Here is a 21,244-nt window from a genome sequence, read left to right as displayed (position 1 = left end):
AGCCAACTCGCCACATTCATTGAAGAACACAACATCCTCGACTCCTCCCAATCCGGCTTCAGAAAAAACCACAGTACGGAAACCGCCCTCCTCGCCGCAACAGACGACATCCGCACCTTACTGGACAAAGGAGAAACAGTAGCCCTCATCCTCCTCGACCTATCAGCGGCGTTCGACACAGTCTCCCACCGCACCCTAATACTCAGACTCTACCATGCAGGAATCCAGGACAAGGCCCTCGACTGGATCTGCTCCTTCCTCTCCGGCAGGACGCAGCGGGTCAGACTCCCCCCTTTCCTCTCAGACCCCACACCGATCACCTGCGGAGTCCCCCAGGGCTCCTCCCTCAGCCCGACGCTCTTCAACGTCTACATGGCTCCACTTGCCCCCATCGTCCGAACCTACAGACTCAACATCGTGTCATATGCAGACGACACCCAGCTCATCCTCTCCCTATCCAACGAGCCCAACACCGCCAGACGCAACTTTCGAGAAGGCATGGAAGCCGTCGCCAAATGAATGAAAAACAGCTGCCTTCAACTAAACACCAACAAAACAGAAGTACTCATCATGGGCCCAAACCCCGACGCCTGGAGCAACACCTGGTGGCCCACCGCCCTCGGAAACCCGCCAACCCCCACAGACCACGCACGCAACCTGGGAATCATCCTGGACTCCGAGCTCAAAATGGACCGCCAGATCAACTCTGTCTCATCTTCCTGCTTCCACACCCTCCGCCTCCTTCGTAAGACCTTCAAATGGATCCCCCTCGAACACCGAAAGACAGTCACTCACGCCCTGGTCACCAGCAGACTCGACTACGGCAACGCACTCTACGCCGGAATAAACAAAAACCTCATCCGCAAGCTACAGAACATCAAAAACGCCGCCGCAAGACTGGTCCTCAACCTGCCAAAACACTGCCACATCTCCCAGCACCTGCGCACACTCCACTGGCTCCCCGTCGAGGCGAGAATCACCTTTAAGATGCTCACCCACGCACACAAGGCCCTCCACGGCACCGGACCAGCATACCTGAACAGCCGACTCAAATTCCACGCACCCCAAAGGACCCTACGATCAGCCCAGCTTTCCTACGCCGTGGTCCCCCGCACCAGAAAGACCAGATATGGAGGCCGCTCCTTCTCCTTCCTCGCGGCCAAAGCATGGAACGCCCTTCCGCTCCACCTCAGACAGACAACATCGCTCCCCATCTTCGCAAGAAACCTCAAAACCTGGCTCTTCGACAGACCCCCTCCTTGATGGAATGGAACCTGCACCCCCCACCCACCCCTAGAGCCTTGAGACCCTTACGGGTGAATAGTCGAGCTTTAACAAACTCCTGATTGATTGATAGATTGATTATCCATTGCTGGCAAAACCTCCAGGGTCAGACTATTGATGAGCTGGGCCCTGGTTTAGGGGCTCTGCAGACCGCATTCACCCCTCCATTAAATCCTGCAGTGCTGCTTGAATGAGGCAAGGCAGCACAGCAGGTGACTCAGTAAAGTTAAGTTGTGTCTCTGGTGTGATAATAGGGCCGGGTGAAACATGAGTCTTCACAACTCTGTGATTAATGTGCAGGTTTATCCGACCAACTCTCAAAACACCAGGACCTGTCTTTGCTTTGCCAGAAAGTGCTGGGACAGTCTCTGAAAAACACAGGGACTGTCTGAGCAAAACCGGAACGTCTGCATGGTTTCATTCCTGCCAACTTGAAGAACAATCTCACCTTGTGAGGAGAGGGCGGGGCCTCACGCAGAGAAGTACTTACCAAGCACTTTTGAACCCCACCCCGCCGATATCGTGTCACACCGTGGTACCACGTGAGTTGGCAGGTCAGGTGTGCATTTATCACTTTCTCTTATTGAACCTATTGTTTGTAATGTTAGCCCCGCCTACTTTGGTTGCTCTAATAGACTCCCCCAACCCCCACATGTGCGCGTGTAGCTGCGTCCCTGAAACGGAGTGAGGTGCTCACCCTAATTAAAGCCCACCACATCCTCGTTTGTGCATTCACCGTCTGGGCCGTGTCTCCTCTAACAACGAGGGAAACTCCCGGGATCCCGGCGGATCTCCCCCAAACTAACCTCACAAAAAAAGTGGAATTACTACGGGAGCAGAGAAAGTCTCTTTAAATCCACAACCGCCAGAAGACATTGTGAAACGCCCAATTTTCCTCAGTCCTGTCCCACCCCTTGTGGCGGTTGGGAAGCCCCGCCCACCCCTGGCTCCGCCTCCCTCGTGGATCACTTGTGTATTTCAGAGTCTCTCCTCACTGACAGTTTCCAGGAAGTTGGTGGCGCCTGTACTTTTCTTTCCTGCAGGTAAGACGCTGAAAATGGGTTAAAAAACTGCTATTTTTCTACATTCTGTCTTTCAAGGAGCTTCATTGGACTTTGAGATATCCGACCGTTATATAAAGTTCGGCAAATAGGTTTTTTGTTCTTTTCCAAATTGTTTTGAGGTGTCTCGCGTGCCTTTCAGAAAGATTTCCTCGCACTCTCCTTAAATACATACTTTATGTGTATCTAAAAAGCACCTGCAAATTTTCACATTACGGTGTGTAGCGCTACGACGCAGGAGACTAAAAGCGCGGTGGTATTTCAGATGTAAGTTTTGTGTGTGTTTATTTTTAAATTAAACTTACATGCTTTGAGGGAACTGTGGTTCCGCGTTGAATATAGGGGAGGGGGTGTCTGCAAAACTGAAAGTATTTCAATAAGGTAAAGTTTCTGAAACACTTTTCAATTGGGTATTCCCTTCAGGCTCGGCACCAGGAATTTTTGTTTGGGTGGGCCAAGGGTACATTCGGGTGGACCACTGCTGGCCCGATTTATCGCTTATATATCTAGCCAGGCCTGCTTCTGGGCCCTCCTTTTATCTCTTTTTAGACTTACAAAGTACAGTAAAACGCACCCTTTTCCAAGTCTCTTTCTAAATGTAACCACTCTCAAAAAGTGCTTTTCTTTCAATGAATGTAATGTCCCTTTGATGGGAAGAGGAGGTTTCTAAGGTGGGAGTATCTAGCAAGTGACTCTACTCGGGCTCCCTCTGTGTGAGCCTTCAGGGAGAAATACTCTTTATTACTACCTACACCTGACCCAGCAGCGCACTCCCCTACAGGCTTGATTATCCACGTTTCTACCACCCCTCTCCATTACACTTTATCACAGCAAGTCTTGGGAGCTAGCTCCATATCAGCCACCATTCAGTTCCACTTTCATTATTCCCTGTAAAAAAACCATAGTAAAATCACCTTCAAACTTGAAACATTGAATATAGCAGTAAATGTAATTAGCAAGCATGTTAAAGTATGCTCCACATGTGTCCTAATCCCCTGGCTGTTACATAGCTGCCAAGGTTTCAGATTGTTGTGTGTGACATTTTCATAATACTATTGGAATTATGAGTGACATTTCAACAACTATGAGTGACAGACACTTTCTCGCGAGCAAAATCACGCAGTGAACATGATGGAAACTACATATACATATAAATATCAGTAATTACACTCATTTGAGTAAGGAGAACCTCTTAAAAGATCTTAAAACTACTACAAAGCACCAGAAATGGAAGGGCATTAACAGACTGTGTGCCTGCAGTTTCAGTAGCAAAAGGCAGGCAGGCAGGCACTGATGCTGCTCTGAAGATGGCATTGATTTGATCATTCGTGAGCTCGCAATAGCCTAAAAAACAAAGCTCATAGCATAGCAAGTGCAACTAAGAGATTATACCCTAAATCGGGATTCTCTGAGACCTGGTCAAACTGAAAGAGAAACTAACTTTGTTTTTCATTTCTGTTTGAGAACTCACTGACAAGAGAAAATGTTGAACATTTAACACAGCAGACACGATGTCATATATCTGCTAAGGCGCCACTTTCAATACTGGGAGCCAGGGGCCCAGTCGCACTCCGAGGGTAGAGGGGGTGTAGTTATGCCCCTGCCAAACACTAAATAGTCCCTGGATATTAGTGCACATTTTTTATTACAGCCTTTCTTTCACCTTGTGTTATACGAGTTAAAAATAATGGCATGCATATTTATAGTGCTGCAAGAGGCCGGGACTTCGTAGCACTTCAAGTACATGTCACTAATCTCCAATGCATCAACCAGGGTTCAATTCTGTGTCAATGATGTTACAAACACAGTTGCAGTGATTACATTAACCAGAAGTCTCAGCACTGCACCTGGGTCCACACATGAGCGCCACCTGCTGTTCCAGAACAGGGGCCCACCCATACCACTCACTGTCCGTTATCTTCCTCTTATAATGCTCCGGTGGTGCTAACTCACATAGGACACTGCTACATACAGCACTGGTAGCTTGCGTTTACCCAGCACCTGTGCTCAAACCATTTAACGTACCTGTAAAAACTTCGATTTGTTTTTTACAGCAGTCAGACTCCCTTGTCCTGCCACACTGCCTTGAATGTGACTGGCCCCATGATCTCCTGAATACCAGGCTGCACATGTGGGTCGGGGGTGCTCTGGACTAAAACGTGCCACTCTGGCAGGCGGCGACTGTAGGAAAATCAAAGCTGCCTGCTAGCTTCCCGTCTCTGTCTGTCTCAGGCCAGTAAGTGCGCCAAGGCCTTTTCGGAGAAACAACAGAAATGGTGCCGGATCCACAAGGAGCTGCGGGCGCGCACTCTCATCTGGATCGCATTCACTTGTTTGACAACAGAACACTGTGACACGTCACGTGGAAGGTTCCTTATCTGTGGGGGATTGAATTCATAAATCGGGCACCGGAGCAGAGAGTTGATTTAATCAGTCTCTGATCTGCAGCGCTGGCTGCTGCAGGCAGTGAGCCACCACGGGCCGGGGAAATTCAGGGATTTGCCGCCCGTCCCGCCTGCTGATATCTGTCCACAGGCGGGGGCTGTCTTGACTCCTGTGAGTCCCAGGGGAGCGGGAGAGCAGGAGAGGGTTTCCAGTGACAGAATCAGAGAGTGAGCACCAGCCAGCCTTTACTCTGCTGGGAGCCCCATGCTGGCTGCAGGAACAGCGAGTATGCCACGGACAGCGCGCGGCCACACTTAACAGTTTACCTGCATATGCGTGACAATGTATTTCAGTGCGGTAATGCGGAGTACCACACTGAAATGCGCTAGTGTCACGCCTGATGCGTGACTCTTGACAGGACTGCTGTTAATTAAATAAACAGAAAGGGCATGTGCTTTAGTGCTGGTGCAAAAGTTGTTTTTTTTTTTTTTTTTTTTAACCTCCTTCACTGTAGATAGCGTAACCACCACCATCCAACAGTGCCCTTCATCTCTCTGTAGCCACTCCCCTTCATGGCCTCCTCCTCAGACTCCCTAACTACCACCCTCCAACAGTGCCCCTCATCTCTCCGTAGCTCCCCCACACCCCATGACCTCCTCCAAATTCCCTCACTGCCCATTATCATTGTAGTTCCCCCTCCCCCCCCCCCCAACCCTGTGACCTCCTCCTCGTACTCACTCACTGCCACCCTCCACTAGTGCCCCTCATCCCTCTGTAGTCCCCCCCACCCCGTGACCTCCTCCTCTGACTCCCTCACTGCCACTCGCACCAGCTCCCTTCATCTCTCCGTAGCTCTCCCCCACCCCATGACCTCTTCCTGGGATTCCCTCGCTGCCACCCTGTACTAGTGCCCCTCATCTCTCCGTTGCCCCTCTCTCATATCCATTCCATTGGTTGTATAGCGCTACTCATGAGTGTAGGGTGTCCCAGTGCTTTACATAACCGCACACATTATACAGAGACACTAAATCAGTTTATGGGGAATGTCGCATAAGCCAATGAGGATTACAAGGTGTTGAAATCACTTCATCCATACTGGTGGGCAATATATTTTAAGGGCGGTTTGGTCTGAAGAAGCCGAAACTCAGGATTTAAAGAGTACTCCAGTGGTTGGGGATTGGCATTACTGATAAAAATGTATAACTGCCCAAACAAACTCTTTTTAGTAACCTAAGAATAGAGAAGTTCTAACTAGATCACAACACAAAAAAGCGAAGTTTGTATGCAGCTCTTTGATGACCGTTCATAGGTCACTGTCCTATGTTAGGATAGTAACTTCTGAACTGCAAGTGACACAATGATATCTGTGACAGAGGTAGTAACCCACTGAGCTATTCCCATAAAATTCAGTTTATCTGTATTTAAAAACTACCAACAGACAAATGGTTGTCTGCAGCAGGATCGTAAATCACAAGTTATCTGAACAGTTTTTATTGCTGTTGTACATCAGCGGCAGATTCACTGCGAGGGCCAACGCTCATGTTTGGGTGGGCCTGGCCCACCCGACTCACCCTCTAAAACCGGCCTGATTCCCTTTATCGTCGAGACCTTAGTTTGACGCAAGCAAGCATACCTTCTAAGTTTCAAAGTCCATGTGTGAGTAGCTAGGCTTGGCGTTTTATTTGCACTCTGGAACCTGTAATTGGGGCTTTATGTCGATTGGGTCCGACTGATCTAAGAGCCGCTGGAAATTAAAAACGGACATCGAAGCGGGTTCCTTTCGGGCCCTATATTCACATACTTAACTTTACTGGCAAAACCATGATCCAATTTGTGATCAGTTAATGTAAAACGTTAGTTAGCGAGTTGGTTTCTGTTTGTAGTTCAAGTTTTTTTTTTTATTAAACTTGCGTTCTCCAGGCTGTTTCTGTATTTTTTCACGTTGGTCATTACTCTTTTATAGTGCATACTTTGAACGGAGTCGCCTTTAGATGCTTATAAGGGACCCCATTTGGGAGCTTTTGAGTTGAGTCTGAAAGCAGTGCAAGTAACTCACTTTGGCTGTCAGTTGGACAGAATTGTGTTCAGAATGAGAATGCATGCTCATTCAATCTTTGGCCTCTGTAGAGCGCCCAGACCAATAGACACGTTTTCAGTTGCAATTATGACTCTGAAATGTGTATGTTCACAGCTGTCGAAATATTGACAAGGTGAAAGTGAAATAAAATGCAGTGCTTACAGGTGAATATGTGCTTGGAGGGTGGCGAAGTGAAAGAGATACAAGGAAGTGCATTCAGGAGGGAGTGAAAAAAAAAGGTTTCTGAAGAGAAAATAGATGAGGTGAAAGATATGTAGATGGAAGAGATGTGAAGAGAAAAAGGGCACACGTCTATCATAGTGTGAACATAACTGGAGTACTTGAGACTTTCCGAAGACCATTACCCTTCAACAGCACTTGGTGATGTGTAATTGTCTCATAATTGAAACTTTTTCAATATTAATTTTTCACAACAAAATCATTGTTACTCATGTATTTAAATAAGCTAACAACCATTGACTAAGCCAGTAGTACTGGGTGGTTTTAGGTGTATGTCAGTTGTTTGCTATACAGCTAGATAAATAATAGAAAGGCACACTACCAGAGGTAGCACACTACTAAAATCACAGAAATGTAATCAAAGTGTTTAAGCCGCACCCTTAATTATATAGGCCATGGGCCTTTTAAAGACTGCCCCCTTACTTTTTCATCCCACTTAAAGCTCTTCTTCTAATCCCTGCTTACCATTCCCACTCAAGTAAGCTCCATGGTATCATCTTCTGTCATTGTACAACGCTGAAATGTATAATTTTACCACATAGGTAAGTCGTGTTTTTTTTTTTAATACTGTAAATAATAAAATTAAAGGGAATATGTTTTAGGAGTCGGTGGGTTAGGCTACTGTGTGGTAGGATTTGAGAGGGGTTTAGATGAAGAATTAGTATACCTAATCTATGGATTACATGTTACCCAGTGGCAGTTACCACTGCGTAGTTCTAGTTCGGGTCATCTTTTTCTAAACTCCGTTTGGTGAATTTTCACGCAACTTTTCAAATTTCTTTTTACTTCTACTTCCGCTCCTTACTGGAAATGTCCACCTGGGGGAAGCATTTTTAAAGCTTCTTATGAGTAGAAACAGACATGCCATCCCTGCCCGCGTTCCTTCTTTAAAAATGCTCCCAGACTTTTATTTCCTTGCCTAACAGGGAAACTCTCATTGGTCCTGCCTAGTAGGCGCTAGCAAAAACAGCTGCTCCCCTGGGATGGAACAATGCCAGCTCCCGCAGCACCCAAGATGAAATAAATGGGGAACCAGCTGGGGTGGAGGGGGGCCTGAGGCTCCCCCTGAGACTACAATGTACTGTTTGCTGGGTGTCCTTGGGGGGCGGTATCGGCTTGGAGAGGAGGACAGCGTGCTCCCCAGTGCCCCACCCTTTATTAAAAAATAAAAAAAGTTCCTGGCGAGCATGGTCCATTGGGCTATAGTGGCTAGACGAGAGGGGCTGAGCACCTCCCTCCCCTTAAAGTGAGATTTGGCCCCTTGTGTCTCTTGTAAGGGGGGCAGGTGCCCCCTCCCTCTTGCAAATATTATTTTTGCCCCCGGAGATTGTGTTCCCGTGACCACTTTTGTCAGGGAGGGGCTCCCTGCAGCACAAAGTGGTTTGGGGAGCTGGTCTGTGCTAATCCGTTGGATGCAGTGTCTTGCCACAGGCCAGGCACTGCGGCCAATCCTGCCCTGCACATGGCCAAAGGCCTTACGTAGCGCGGGATTGGCTGCCTGCGTGGAGTTGAGCGCAGGGCCTGACCTCTGGCCGTTCGCGTCTGGGAAAGGAAGGGTGGCTTTATGTATGGTAATAAAACATTTGTTAAAAAAACAACTAGAAATTCACGAAAAAAACAAGTTAATGTAGCATTCTAGTTAGATTAAAGTTTCAGTGACCACGTAACATTTTCAATGTACAAAACCACTGATTCATCATTTATAGTTATTTGCAGCAACCCTAAGTTAACTATAGCTCACACCCTCACCTTGCACTGCTATTTACCCCACATATTACACCAGTCATGATATCTTCTATGACATCACTGATAATATTACTGCATTTTTTTGCAATTACATTATAGATCAGAAAATTGACACGAGTTATAGTTATTTGAGATAACCATAACTGGTGAATTTTAGTGGTTTTGTATGTTTAAAATGTTATGTTGTGTGTGAAATTATCACCGAACTATAACGTTACCTTAACCTTTATTTTTTTCTGTGTGTGTGTATATATACACTATGTGCCCCAAGCCATAGCTCTGATTCTGCCATTTAATAATGGATTGCTTTATAGGATAAGACTTGGAGTGAATGGTTATCTGCTTTGTTCCTGCACCTCATTACCCATCCGTCCTCCTCTGCACTGCCTGGTATCCAACCCCCAACCGTGAAGTTTGCCATAGTAGACACTCATTTCCCCGACGTGACTCGCACCACCTGCATGTCCCGTTCCCTGCTGCCATTTCAGGGCTCCTCCTGGCTCCAGAGAGAAGCTTGCCTTCTCAGCACACACCTCACACTGCACCCAAGGCTGCAGACCACGTTAGCGCAGAGCTCTTGCAAGAAGCAGGGGCAGCACAAGACAACAGAAACTGCACCTCGTAACAGTACAGCTGGAAACCATAAACTCACGGCAAAACCCCGTCTCCCTGTTGGCACAGGAGAGCCCCCCCCCCAGCAATCAATTTGTATGTAGGGCTTCAACTGCACCTCTTTGATCTTTTTCAGTTCAAAAAGAAAATAAGATGTCTGAGTATAACATACAATCTGAAGTATAAATCCATACAATTAAAGCTTTTACAATTCAAGGACAGATATTGGACTCTTATCTCGGTTTTTTTTTAATTTCGATGTTCAAACAGGATGTTTACAAAGATACCATTGGGAGATAAGAAGAAATTAACTGAGCCATTAGGAGAATCAAGGTGGTTTAAGAACTTCCCGCTGAGATGGTTTTAACATAGAACTTCGTTTGGCACAAACATCAATATGTTGTAACAGGTGACCATAAATCCAGGAGTTTCGTCGCCAAATTAATAGGATAAACAAATGCAGTATCCAATCTATGATTATGGCAAACTGTGTACCACCAGGCCTTATAAGAAATTTTTGTAGAGTCTTTCAAGTTAATGGTTATTTGCTGAAAAGCGACTGCTAATAATAAGTCAATAATTTAACACTGAGCCGGACATCATCCCAAATAGCGGAGAGGCTGCATAGGAAAATGTGAGAAAAAGAGAAAGGAAATTTAGTATTAAAAAGTAAATTAATTTGAGACAATACTTGCTTCCGAAAAGTGTGCACATGTGAGCAAGAAAAAAGCATATGGAATAAATCAGCAGTGGGAGACTAGCAAGTCCAGCATAAATCTGATGTGGTGGGGAATCTTTTACTTAAGTTAGCTGGTGTAATTAGGAGTCTGTTGTAAACAAAAAATAAGGTTTGCGTAGTGTTTGATGCCCTACAAGATGTACGTATCTTAGTCGATATCTCTTTCCAAAGTGATACCGGCCAGCATGTATCAAGGTCCCGTTCCCATGTTTCTTCTATTTTAGTCTTTTGTCTGACCAAATCAGTATCTCGTAAATAATTATAAACAGTGGATTCTTTGGGTAGACTCTTTTTAATAATGTATGAAGATTTGAAGAGGGCTGTGGGGTAATGGAGGTATCCTGTGACGCTCGGAGTTGATCATAGGTATCCAACATGTTTTTATTAGCAAGTTTTATTTATGTATAAAGGAGATTTGTTAAGTTAAATAATTGGCTGAGTATCAAAGGACGAAGAATTGATGAACCCATATTAAACCTTTGTTTCTCCAAGTTTTCCAATAAAAGGGCTTATTTCGGATCATAAAGTTTTTATTGTGCCAAATTGTTGAGTCAAGGAAAGAATCTACGGTAATGGAAGTTTGAGTGGAAGGCAAATCAAGAAGTTTGGAAGTATGCTTTATTATTGGAGTAGAAACTGATTGTGGCTTACATGAGAAGGAAAGGTGAGAAGGAAAGGTACTCTTGGAATGAGAAGGGAGATAAAAAAAAACAGCCTTCTAATATAGTCTAAAAGAGGGCAGTCGTCTGTAGAGTCAAGCAACCAAAGAGATGCTTGGTGTTAAAGGAAGGCTTTCTGGTAGGTTTGGAAGTCCGAAAAATGTACACCTCCTTCTGTATTGGGTCTTGTTAATTTTAATATAGACATTAGAGGTTTCTTGTTCCATAAAAAGGAGGATAAAATAGAATTCATTTTCTTAAATAATTTGGCGGAAATTGCAACTGGTAAATTAAAAATAGAATATAAAACTATGGGTGTCAACATCATTTTTATGGTATCTAAGCAGCCCCACCAGGTTAGATAAAGGGGATGCCATTTAGAGGCTAGTTCAGAAAGTATTTGAATGCATTTATTCATGCATAAGAGTACCGTGCCTGAAATTGAAGGTGTAAAATATAAACCTAAAGATTTAATATGATTTAGACCAAAAGAATTTAGAGGCAATGAAATCAGATCTAAAAGTGTATTTCGTCAAGGGCAGAATTTCACATTTGTCATTATTTAACTTGTACCCAGAGCTGAGAGAGTAAGACTTAACTTCTGTTAAAAAAGCTGGAACTGAGTCATTTGGTTTTGACAAAAAAAGTAACATATCATCGGCGTTGGCCACTAGTTTAATATGGGCGTTTGAAATCCATGTATATTTGGATTCTGACGTATTTTGGTTAAAAAGGTTCCAAAGCCAAATTAAATAAAAAGGGGGAATGAAGACATCCTTGACGTACCCCTCTACCTAAATAAAAAAATAAACCCGTTGGTGCAAACAGCGGCCTGAGGGTCCGAATAAAGGAGAGAAATTAAGTTAAAAACATTGGGGCCAAAGCCAAACCATTTGAGGGTATAAAATAAGCATTTCCATTCAACTCTATCGAAAGCCTTTTCAGCATCCAGCGCAATTGCTGCTAAAGGGTGATTCAAGTGAGATGATTTGGATAGGACATTAAAGAAAAGTCTTATGTTCTCTGTTATAAACCTCCCCTTAAGGAAGCTGAATTGTTCTTTTTCTAATAGTTTCGATGTATGAATCTAATCGTATGGAAAGGTTTTAGATTTTTTTTTTTTATAGTCCATGTTGACCAGGGAAATGGGCCTATAATTTTTACAATGAGTCTTTACCCTCTTTTGGGATGAAAAGAACCAGTTGAGTTGTTTGAAGAATAAATGCAATTTAGGTATTAAAAGAGTAGAGAAATGGAGATAAAACAGTGAATCCGTCTGGACCAGGTGCTTTGTCTCTTTTCAAGGTATGAAGCAGTGGCGGTTCGTCCATTGGGGGCGTTTGGGCGTTGCCCCACTAGCCATGGACGACCGTCAACTGCTGTCACTGACACTGCGCAAAAAGTAAAATGTATGAGCGCACAAGAATACAACAACTGCCGACAGTCATAATGGTTTATTTGAGGCCGGAGTCACAATAGTGACGTGATCGCGGAAGGGTGTGGGGGGCGGGCCTGCGGTAGTGAGTGGCAGGCTGGCAGCATGTGACTCACTGTGATTATCAGCGTGGCAGGGAGGGCAGCAGCAGTGTGCGCATTTAGGACAAGTCATTTTTATGACTTGCATGTGCACACACGCAGTAGCCCCTTCCCTCCTCCCCTAGCCGTCACACAGGCAGAGACCGGGGGAGCCGGGTCTCATTATGGGCAGTATTAGCCCTGCTCTTTAGCCAATCCTGGCGCAGTGGCGTTATTAATGCTGCGCCAGGATTGGCTGAGTTACGTGCACGATGATGGTGCTGCCGCGCGTGCGTGGCTGGCTGGGCCTGCCGCACTGTCTGGCCAATCACATGTGGCCATTGGCCCGCGTTGGCCGCTGTGGACTGCCACAACAACAACACCACCACCACCACCAACAGAGTCACGAGGAGAGTGAGCGTAGGCATAGACCTCCCGACTCAGACGTCGGGACTCGTGCCTGTGCAGTCATTGTCTTCTTCGAGTGACGACGAACAGTGTGAGTCTGTGACTGTCAGTTCTGAACTTCTGATGAAACCACGTACGTTTTTTTCATGACTGTCTGACTGATGCGATGGAGGTCAGACAGTCACTCACTACAGTTAGATCAGTGCGTGTGTGTGCGGACGGACCGGTGTGCGTGTGTGTGGTGGCATCATACTGGGATGCCGTCCCGTGCCGCATGTCATATGTCTTATTCTTATGTCTCCACTCTCCAGAGTCCAGATTCTGGCCTCCGTGTGTATCATGCTCAAGGTCAGACAGTCACTCACTACAGTTAGAATCAGTGCGGGTGTGTGCGGACGGACCGGTGTGTGTGGGTGGTGGCATCATACTGGGGTGCCGTGCTGCATGTCATATGTCTTATGTTTCCACTCTCCAGAGTCCAGACTCTCATCACAGGCTGCCACCAGTCCCTCCGTGTGTATCATGCTCAAGGCACAGTAAGCCCCATGCCCCAAGTATCATACCGCAGTCAAGAGCCTCTCCTCCATGTGCATCGTGCTCTTGTCACCCCCCCCATCCCCAGTTTATGGTGTTATTGTGGGCACCGTGCTGCGTGCCCAGAAGCAGATTACGGTTCACATCACACTGGGATTCTGTTGAGGGGTCGCTCCGTGCCTCCAGCTACAAGCTCCGAGTCCGGTCCCCGTACACATTTATCAGACTGCCAAGAAGATGCCACGGGTGGACTGGACGAACCACCAAAGTGAGAGCTCTGCCACTGTGCTTCACTCTTATTGACAGGAAGAGTCGTCGCGGTACGGGATCCGCAGCATCATTCGTTTTGCTAAACGTGTCATTAGTTATTGGATCAGGGCTCTTAAAAGAAAGAAATCGTCCCTTTTTTAAAGAAATAAAACCGGTCTGATCAGACTTTGAGCAGGCCGGTTTTATTTTTTTTGTGCTCCGACACCATACAATGTATTCAAATGATTTATTGTATTTAAATTGTGTTTGTGTATTGGCTGTTGTTTTCGAGCTTTCTAACTTTCCCTGGTATTTTCATATTTCTATTAAGCAGCCTCCGACACTAACGCGCACATTTAATATTTTCCAAAATGCAGTATGGCGGCAGCTCGTCCTGGGCAATGAAACATAGATAAAGCTGGCAGTATTTGCTTTACTGTCAATACTGCCAGGTTTCTCGTTTTATTGCCAACGACGAGTGGCCGTCATGACCCACTGTGGGTTGTGTCAAATGTGCGCATTATTAAAACTAACATCTGCTCTAAGGCTGCTTGATGGAAATATGAAATACAGATTCCGGGGAAAGTTAGGAAGCATTCCTTTCACACACCTTTGATGAAGAATTATGTGGAAATATTTTAGGCTCACAAAGTGTTTGTTATCCATTCATATTATTTTTATGTTGACACAGAAGAAAAGACAGATTAAGAAAAATATTCACCTATTGTACACCTCACGTTGTCTCATGCAGTTGGTGTGACAATTATTAGACGTCATGTTACTGAAGAATGAAAGGCAGACTGGCCTTTGTGTTCAGTAGGTGCCTTACAATGCCATTCGCACGCATTATTATCGCATTGAGTCATTCCTCTGGAAATGAAATACAATGCGAATCTATCTTGAAGAAAATGATACATACAATGGAGCGTGTTGCAAATATTAATCTAATGGTGCTTGGGGGAGGGACTGGTGCAGCTTGCTGTACAATGTACCATTAGAAAGGGGTCTGGGGCTTCAATAAGATGCCTGAATGCGTAGATATTGTACTACCCGGTCTACCAAGTCGTTCCTCCTCTGACCAGTGCTGGACAGAACATCTATTTAGTTGCCAGCTCTGTGTTTGCTCTTACTCATTGATTTTATGTGCCTTTTCACTGCCGTTTGGAGTTCTGAGACATCTAACCACTTATTAAATTGTAGAATCCAAAAATATAGTGCTGAAAGCAAAAATATTATATGCAATTTCAAACACGCTATCAGAATCCCATGGGTTTGACATTGCCCAATGCTCTCTTCAGGTCCTATGCATTGGCAAATACTTAAGCATTCTGAGTTTGGGAAGGGGGCAGCCAAGCATGTGCTGTGGCCTACATGTGTTACCTGCTGTGATCCCTAAATAAAACGTGCATTATAAGCCACCTTGCTTCCTCAAACTTCATTAAAATGCACTATTTGCCACACCCTCTTTTAAACAATATCTCATGGGGGTGTGGGAACCCCCCCAGAACCTCCATAATGTCAGAATGACTAATCCACAAATGTTTTCGCATCACCACTTTGAAATGTCACCAGCCGCCACTGGTATGAAGAGCTTTTAAAAGCTCTTGTTGATTGAGATCCGCTTCTAGGGGAAAAAGATCCTGTTGGGATTTTTGAATGTTTGAAAAAAACTGTGATCAAGTGTGGTCAGTAGGATGGGTTTCCGATGCATATAATGATTTGTAAAAAAGGGAGAACTCATTCAAAATTTCAGCATCCTTAAGTTTTAAACATTGTGCTCGTCCTAAACAGATTGAATATTTAATTTGTTATGCTTAAATTTTAAATTTGCTAGTATTTTACTTGCCTTGTTTTTACCACCATAAAACTTTGCGCTGGACTTTAACAAGTAAAGTGAAGCGTCCTCTGTTGATTTCTTGTTAAATGACAATTTAGCATTTAAAAGAGCCGTTAAACATTCTTTCGAATTAGAGACCTAATATGAGTGATCCCGTTTCTTAATGTCTTGGAGATCTGTTTTTTTTACATGCGATCTTACGTATTTTTGCAACAAAATTAATAATGAAATCTCTTGCTGCAGCTTTAAAAGCATCCCAAATAGTCGGATTGGTAAGGATTCTCTTTGGTTTATCTCAAAGTAATCATTAAAGAAGGAGATGAAAGAGGCAGTAAACTTTGGGTCTAAAAGAAGTGTTATCTTCTTGGGGCATTAATTTTGGGTATTAAATCCAATCGATACCGGTGCATGGTCTGATAATAGAATGGGACCAATTTCAGCATGTGTAAGGGATTGCAAGATAGTATGGGATACATAATCAATTCTCGATTGAGTTTGATGTACAGGGGAGAAAAATGTATATTCGTTAGTGGTCGGATTGCGTAGGCGCCACGCATCAAGGAGATTATAATGATTGATGGTGTGTATAAAAGTTTTGTGCGGTTTTTTGGGAGCGAAAGACAAACTAGAATTCCGATCAATGAAAGGATCAAACACCTGATTACAATCTCCAGCTAATATAAAATTATCTTCCATACAGCTAGAAAGATGTTTAGCCAATGTGGGCCAAAATGAGGCATCCCCTCCAGTGGGGGCATAGACATTGAGGAAAGAAACTGGAACACCTCTTAATGATAATTTAACATTTAACCATCTACCCTCTGTATCTGATTCTTGTGAAATAAATGTAACTGGAAAAGATTTACAACATAAGATCGCTACTCCCATTTAGTTTACCATCACCTTGAGAAAAATATACTTCCCTCACCCAACCTTTTTTTAATTTCAAAGATTCAATTTCTGTGTCTCTTACAAGAAGGCTATGTCTGCATCTAGCCTGGCCAAGTGAGTTAAAACACTCTGTCTCTTTAGGAGAGTTTAATCCCCTAATGTTCCATGAAATTAATTTCAATGGCATATGAATTAAAAGCATAAATAACAGGAGATATTGACAGTCCAATATAGTGAAGCGTAAGAAAAGATTGTGAGAAACAGGATGAAAAAAGTACGCAAACCGAGTAATCCAGAGCCAGAAAGGAGAAAAATAGTATTCGGTTGGTTTCAGAGAAAAAGCTCTGGTAGAACAAAGCCATGAGGGAGAGAAGATACCTATATAGCGAAAGAAATACAAAAGGGAAATGTTTGGATGTGTTATGAGAACTAAAGATAACAATTTAGAGATGAGAAAAGAGAGAGAAGTATTAAAGACACTCTGAGAAGAGAAGGAAAAGAAATGTAAAACCAAAGACAGAACAAAAGACAATACACAAATCATGCCTACAAAAACTAAACCGGAATGTGGGGTTGGGTGGAACCACATGGAGCGGAGAACCATCCAGGGAAGACCAACCAGGCCAGAGAGACACCACGCCAGAAAATAAATAGAACTGTAAAAGGCGAAGAATAATATAATTATAAAATAGCCTAGGATAACTAATTAGATACAAAAAGAAACTGAAGGCAAAACAATATAAATAACATTGGACTAGTTAACTAGTATGGGGAAGCAACTATATGTAATCCATGGTAACAGAGGACAACAATGAATAAGGAAGATGTCAAAAACGTAATACTAATAAGAGAACAATAAAAACGTAGCGGACCAGCAGAGTAACAAAACTCGAATTGGAAGTAAAACAAACTATCCTAATCAAATTGGGTAAGAATCCTTATGTTATTATAACAATAAGGTGAAGAAAGGGTCATAGGGGAGTTTAAAGACCTAGCCCAGGTTATACCCCCTAATCAATACATTTTATCACAAAGAAACCTAGGGGTCTAGTACAGAGGGATATACAAAAGCCTCAATCCAAATCACGTTGGATGGACATGGCAAACATTAGGAGTGAGGTAAGCAAAAATCTGAACATGAGGAAGTGTCAATGGTTGTGAATAGAACCCGCTCGGTTCTTAGGATACCCATCACTCCAATAAAAAATTATGACACAAACTATTGTATGATCAATTTTATCATCTGGTCATCCTACAGTGGCAATAAGTCTCTAGATCATTGAGACCAAATCTTACCCTGTTAGAGAGCGGGATCACTGCCCACAAGCATTTGGTGACCAGTGAAAATCCAAAATGGGTAAAAGTGCAGTGTAAAAAAAGGGAAGTGGCGAGTATAAAATAGGATAGAGGACAGAGCAATAATTTTATTAGGAATATGCCCTCTCCCTAATTAAAAACAAAACGAACAGTGCAAGAATGCAGTATGGAACAAATCACTGCTTTAATGGCCATTAAAGCAGTGATTTGTTCCATACTGCATTCTTGCACTGTTCGTTTTGTTTTTAATTAGGGAGAGGGCATATTCCTAATAAAATTATTGCTCTGTCCTCTATCCTATTTTATACTCGCCACTTCCCTTTTTTTACACTGCACTTTTACCCATTTTGGATTTTCACTGGTCACCAAATGCTTGTGGGCAGTGATCCCGCTCTCTAACAGGGTAAGATTTGGTCATTAAAGCAGTGATTTGTTCCATACTGCATTCTTGCACTGTTCGTTTTGTTTTTAATTAGGGAGAGGGCATATTCCTAATAAAATTATTGCTCTGTCCTCTATCCTATTTTATACTCGCCACTTCCCTTTTTTTACACTGCACTCTTACCCATTTTGGATTTTCACTGGTCACCAAATGCTTGTGGGCAGTGATCCCGCTCTCTAACAGGGTAAGATTTGGTCTCCATGATCTAGAGACGTATTACCACTGTAGGATGACCAGATGATAAAATTGATCATACAATAGTTTGATGGGTATCCTAAGAACCGAGCGGGTTCTATTCACAACCATTTTTGCTTACCTCACTCCTAATGTTTGCCATGTCCATCCAACGTGATTTGGATTGAGGCTTTTCGTATATCCCTCTGTACTAGACCCCTAGGTTTCTTTGTGATAAAAAATGAGAATCCTTATGATCAAGAAACCTGCAAGGTAGAAAGTTAAAATCCAAAGAACTTGTGAATGGTGTGTGTATATATGGAAAACTAACCCTAAATAGATAAAGGATTGAAAAGGCGGCTAAACAATCAATCCATGAAGAATTGGGTACTAAGTAATTTCAATATGTCAAAGTCAAGTATTGCTCAAAGCAGGCGGTTGCAAGACATCCATGGCATTTGGGTTACATGAATTAATGAAGCTTTGTAACCTAACTGGGTCTTCGTACGTTGTTGTCCTGTTATTGTATGTAACCTTGAATAAACAGGGATGAAAAAGACCATAGCGAGCACCCATTGATCGAAGAGCTGGTCTAAAATTGAGAAATGCTTTACGCCTGTTGGCAGTGGCTTGAGCATAGTCTTGCACGAAAAATAAAGTTGAACCAGACCAAGTAATCCGCTGAGAAGATTTGACTGCAGATAACACCAATAACAAATCTGTGTATTCCTGAAAGTATATGATAAATCCTCTAGGTCTTTGTGAGGGTGAAGTGTTAGAAGAAGGATGACCTAATCTGTGTGCTCTTTGAATATTGAGTACTGTGCTCTCTGGTAGGTGTAGTACTTTGGGAAGAAAAGATTTAAAGAAGGTGAGGGGTTCCGACTCCTCAATTCCCTCTGCCCGACCATAAACTTTCAGGTTGTTCCTCCTGTTACGATTTTCAAGGTCCTCAATCTGTTTTTGGAGCATCGGAACTTGAGACTGAAGCTGGGATACGTTTGAATTAGTATCTCTTAATGAGGACCTACTTTGTTCAACTGCAGTGACTCTTGTGTCAAGTTGAGACCAAATGTCTGTGAGGATTTGTAGTTTAGAGTTAGTCTGCTCCATAAAGGGCCCTTATTTCATCCAGCAACCTCTCCGTGGATACTGGTGAGACTGATTGTACAAAGAGAAGGAGGGTTTTGCTTTAGGCGTTTAGTAACAGTCTTCCAAGAGGGCGCCGGTGAGGGATCCACATCTGCCATCGAGGAATGTGGCATAGCCAGCAGAGAGTCCTCCAATTTTAGTTAGCAGTGAAAATGTTGACATTTTTGACAAAAATATGCTTCGGTTGCGGCTTCGTAGATGGCGCTCCTTTCGTTCTGCCCATAGAGCCAACACACCTTTCAGGGAGAAAAAGGCATAACATTTATGACTCTGAAGTAATATGCAAATAGGAGGAAAGAACCATGTGAAATTTATACAAAATATGCTGCAATGGTAGAAAAGGTCAATTTCATAGTTCTGGCCGTGCTTGGTATAAAACAAGAAATAAAGAGTCATTATTGTGGAAACCATAGTAGCTGAGGCTGTAAATATAATGCAAGAGTCATAAGTGACCAACATTCAATATGATTAAGAAGCTGATTGCGCCATATATATGGGGAAGGGTGCGCAAAATGTCCGACAAGGTTCTCCTCTAGTCAGGAAAAATTAAGTATTAAAACCCCAAACGACCTTTTGCCTTCAGAAAAAAAATAAAGAAAATCTAGGAAATGTGCATTAAAACGCATACAGGCAGAACATGCTATAGAAATCAGTCAGGAAGCTATGAAGGACTCAATAACCGGTACCTCCTTGCTCCTGAGAAATGCCGCCTTTGATGCAGATCCTAAGATGGCGGCCGTGATAATGCGTCTCCGCTCAAGAAACTCACTTGATAAAAGGCAGCATTATCCTGACTATTTAAGAAGCACTGAAAGTCTCAAGATGCTCAATGCATCTTCTGACGTCCTGTCCGTGTTTTGGTTTCGCAGGTGACTGCAGTGTAGTGCAGAAACTCCCGGTCCCGTCGGAGCGCCTCACCTAGACACTGCCATTTTCCGCGGGTGCTAAGCCACGCCCCACCTCTTTGATCTCAAAGCACTGTAAATAATAACACCTCAAAGTGCAGGCTTTTCTCACTGCCCACATGTCCCACACATGAGTCTTCAGCAGTAGTAACGATAACCTGTTTTTATATAGCACATCCATAAATAACAGGACAGTATAGTATAGCTCTTACCTTGTCTAAAGCTCCAATAATAAATATAAATTGTTTTATGTAGACCTTTAAACTTCATTACTGCCGTTCCTAACCACAGCTGACAGCTAGTCCATCACCTCTTCAGACATATTGTCACAATCCCCCAGTAAAAATGACAAACTTGTTCTCTTAAATGGTGCTTCGTACCACATGCCTGCTGTTAATCACTGCTGTAAAGAACCACCACCTAAATGACGCTCTGGTAACCAATCCACGTCCCGTCAGAGCACTGAAGCTACCTGTAAAGACACTGTGTGCTCTTCATCCCACTGACGTCAATTGTTTAAATTCAAATAATCAGTCAAATATTCCAACGTTGGAAACTTTGCAAGCAAAAGTGCAAGGACACGTCCTCCGTTCCACTTGAAGGATGCTTCAGAGTCTCATCGGTTGAGATAAGAGATTTATTACGTTCGAGACATCAGAGACCCCAGCCAGCCACAGCACACCAGCTTATAACTAACCTTGAACACTCTCAATCCCACCCTAGCAACAAACCATAAATTCCAACACATGTCACTGCAAGAACACAGGATGTTATTAAGGCACAGATATGTACAGGTAAATCCAGATTGCCACACACACCTCTCTTCCCAATGTTGGCAAACAAGAGACCCACCGTGATGTAACACAAAACTTAGCTGAAATATAAGGAAACTAGACCTATAAAACAAAAAGATTTACTTGCACCTCAATCTTTAAATATAGTCTTCGAGGTGTAAGGGAGCCCTTTTGTTGCGGTCTCACTTCTGAATAGACTTTAGATTGCATATTGCCCAACCCA

General features: G+C 43.6%; 1 protein-coding gene across 4 annotated transcripts in view; it reads left to right on the top strand.

The window, feature by feature from the left end:
• The first annotated feature begins 2,218 nt into the window (after positions 1-2,218).
• The window catches only part of BCL2L14 (BCL2 like 14), a 303,081-nt gene continuing 284,055 nt past the window's right edge, over positions 2,219-21,244 (top strand). For 2 of the 4 annotated variants that reach the window (XM_086952931.1, XM_086952929.1), the window contains exon 1: positions 2,235-2,327. The gene's annotated coding sequence lies outside the window, so the exon portion shown is untranslated. Of the gene's footprint in view, positions 2,328-21,244 lie in introns of all 4 variants that reach the window. The other 2 variants (XM_086952930.1, XM_086952933.1) reach the window with 2 other exon arrangements.

Source organism: Lissotriton vulgaris, chromosome 1_2 (genome assembly GCF_964263255.1).
Source record: "Lissotriton vulgaris chromosome 1_2, aLisVul1.2, whole genome shotgun sequence".
In the NCBI taxonomy this organism is placed as follows: Eukaryota; Metazoa; Chordata; class Amphibia; order Caudata; family Salamandridae; genus Lissotriton; species Lissotriton vulgaris.
Note: the sequence above shows the minus strand (reverse complement) of the source record. Positions and strands in the feature narration are given on the sequence as shown.